This window comes from Pholcus phalangioides, unplaced genomic scaffold (assembly GCF_987345545.1).
Source record: "Pholcus phalangioides strain wild (caught in Gottingen) unplaced genomic scaffold, Ppha-v1.0 ptg000019l_1, whole genome shotgun sequence".
NCBI lineage: Eukaryota > Metazoa > Arthropoda > Arachnida > Araneae > Pholcidae > Pholcus > Pholcus phalangioides.
The window spans coordinates 6453193-6456166 of NW_028301612.1; the positions used below are offsets into that span (position 1 = coordinate 6453193).

At 35.7% G+C, this 2974-nt stretch overlaps 1 non-coding gene across 1 annotated transcript; it reads left to right on the top strand.

Annotated features, from left to right (window-relative positions):
* Positions 1-2575: 2575 nt before the first annotated feature.
* LOC149071158 (U6 spliceosomal RNA) lies at positions 2576-2681 on the top strand. Its single transcript, XR_016194936.1, has one exon. It is a non-coding gene; the product is annotated as a U6 spliceosomal RNA (small nuclear RNA).
* The last annotated feature ends 293 nt before the right edge of the window (positions 2682-2974 follow it).

The following is a 2974-nucleotide window of genomic DNA, read 5'->3' on the forward strand; positions in this document are numbered from 1 at the left end:
ACGGCAAATTATATCAGAAACAGATGTCCTTCAAGTACTCTTGATTACAAGACGCTCTTGAAATTTGGAATGATCGAATTCCTAATGTGAGCTATTTCAAAGTATTCGGCTGCAAAGCATATGTTTGGAATAATAATAAAAGTAGGGGTAAATTTGAAGCTCGTGCGAAAGCAGGTGTATTCGTTGGATACTCTGAAGAATCAAAAGCTTTTCGTATTTGGCTAACTGATGAAAAACGAATGGAAATATATAGAAGTGTCAAGTTTTTGGAGACTTTTACAGACATCGCTGGTGAGCGATTCGAGGACTTCGAACCCGAAAATCAGTCAAAATCCGAAAATCGTGAAATTGAAGTACCGCTACTCCAGGTCAACCCCGATGATGGTGTTTGCGACGAATCTGAAGATGTCAATGGAGATACGAGTGCTGACAGGACTGTGCCCAGCAGTTCAACGAGGAATGGCAGAGGACGACCGAAGTTGATTCATACCGGCCCAAGAGGATGCCATTAGCTCAAAAACTGAAATGTATTTTAAAAAATGATACATGGGTAATAGTTGATCGACCTGAGACCTGTAATATAATAGGTAGTAGATTTGTGTTATCAAATAAGTATAATGCTGTCTGAAATCGTAGAAAAGCTAGGCTAGTTGCTCAAGGTTTTAATCAAAAACCTGGTATAGATTTTGGTGAAACGTTTGCACCTGTTGCTCGCCAAAGCTCTATCAGATTGTTAATGGCTCTAGCTGTAAAAATGAATGTAAATGTGCATCATTTTGATATTACAACTGCATTTCTAAATGGTACTCTTGAAGAAAATATTTTTATGGAATGTCCTAAATATTTGAGTGATATTGTTTATGCAGAAAAGCATCATGATTTATTGGCGAAAGCTAAAAATATGTTGAACGAATTATCAAGTGGCAACAAAGTATGTAAATTGGTCAAAACATCATTATATGGTTTGAAACAGTCTGGGCGACGCTGGTTCTTGAAACTTGATCAAATTTTGAAATGATTTGGTTTTGATAATACTGTTACAGATCCTTGTGTATATTTTATGTCACGTAAAGGTAAGTTAACTATTTTAACTGGATATGTGGATGATATTCTGGTATTTTCTCAAGATTGTGATGCAATTTTTGAATTGAATGAGCATTTGAAAAGGGAATTATCTGTTAAGTATATGGGGCTCGTCAAACATTGTCTTGGTGTGGAGTTCAATCAGAAAAATGGAAAAATTTCAATGAGTCAATCTGGTTATATTAGAGATCTTTTAGATCGTTTCAACATGGCTGATTGCAATACCGTTTCAACTCCAATAGATATTAGCACAAAACTCAAAAAGCCTGATGGTAATGAAGGAATTGATTTTCCCTACAGAGAATTAGTTGGGGCTTTGATTATTGATTGGGCAATGTATTTAGCTATTTGTACTAGACCAGATATTGCTCACGCCGTCAGTAACCTAAGTCAATATTTAACATGTTTTAATAATTCTCACTGTATTGCTGCAAAACGTGTTCTGAGATATTTGAAGAAAACAATTAATTATGGCTTAATTTTTGAATGTTGCAATGATTATTTATATGGTTATACAGATGCAGATTGGGGAAATGATAATGATCGTAAATCTTATACTGGATATTGTTTTGTACTAAGTGGAACTGTAATTTCATGGGAATCCCGTAAGCAAGAGACTGTTGCTTTAAGTTCAACTGAAGCAGAATACATGGCACTCACAGAAGGAGTTAAGGAAGCCATTTATTTACAAAAAGTGATTTCAGAGTTAGGAACTCACGATATATGTGAAACTAAAATATTTGTTCATAATCGTAGTTCCATAAAATTAGCTGAAAACTCTGTGTATCATAGTCGTACTAAGCATATCGATATTCGGCATCATTTTGTTAGAGATGCTTTAAATGAAAATATTATATCTTTAGAATATGTGCCCACGACTAAGATGGGAGGTGATATTTTAACCAAAGGTCTCTCACAATGTAAACATATAAACTGTCTGAAATTGCTAGGTGAACGTAATGTTTCTGAATTATAATTTTTTGTAAGCAAACGAAATTTGCATTCAGGGAGAGTGTTGATGTTATGGAATGCAATATCCGTATTGAGCTCAGCGCCCTCAAGCGGTAATGTGGACTATTTGTCAGTTGCTATTTGGCGGTTGTACCGTACGCACGTCTGTATCTTTGTTAATCCCGCTTTACTTTATTGTGTGTAGTAAATGTTTATATTATACATAATGCGTGTCTATGGATTCTTTCACCTACGTTCATAAAAACTGCAATTTGTGAAAATCGCGTTCAAATCAAAATTTTTTTTTCTCGTTCACGTTCACACTATAATTCATTTATTATTTAATTTTGAAAAAACAAACAACAAATTAACTCGATTCGCACGAAACTTTATTGCATTTTATTTTCATAATTAAATTAAATATTTTTAATATGTTAATGCCATGTTTCAAAAACTGACTTCAGGGGTCGTGACCCCCGCCCCCCTAAAGAATGAAGCACCACTAATAATTTTGAGGTGAGATTTTTTTTTTCCAGTTCCATTACCGCTTCAGCAGTACATATACTACAATTGGAGCGATACAGAGAAAATTATCATGGCCCCGACGCAAGGATGACACGCAAAATCGTGAAGTGTTCGCATTTTTTGCCCGAGTGCCGTGGTGGTAAGATGCCCGTCTACCACACCGTGAAGAATGCTGTCACGATCCCAGGCTCAAACCCAAGGGAGGATATAGATAAGATATTTCCCCCTAACGAGCTCTAGGCGACCACCGATAGATAACGCCTTCATTTCTAACCCATCTCATTAATTGCAGTAAATTGCAATACAGTGATATGGCCAAAGTTGGTGTTTGGTGAAGAAGTTTCATTTCAGAAGTTTCGTAAGATTTACATGTTGCGTCATAGCTTTTGATTGTGATTCTGAAACACAATTCACT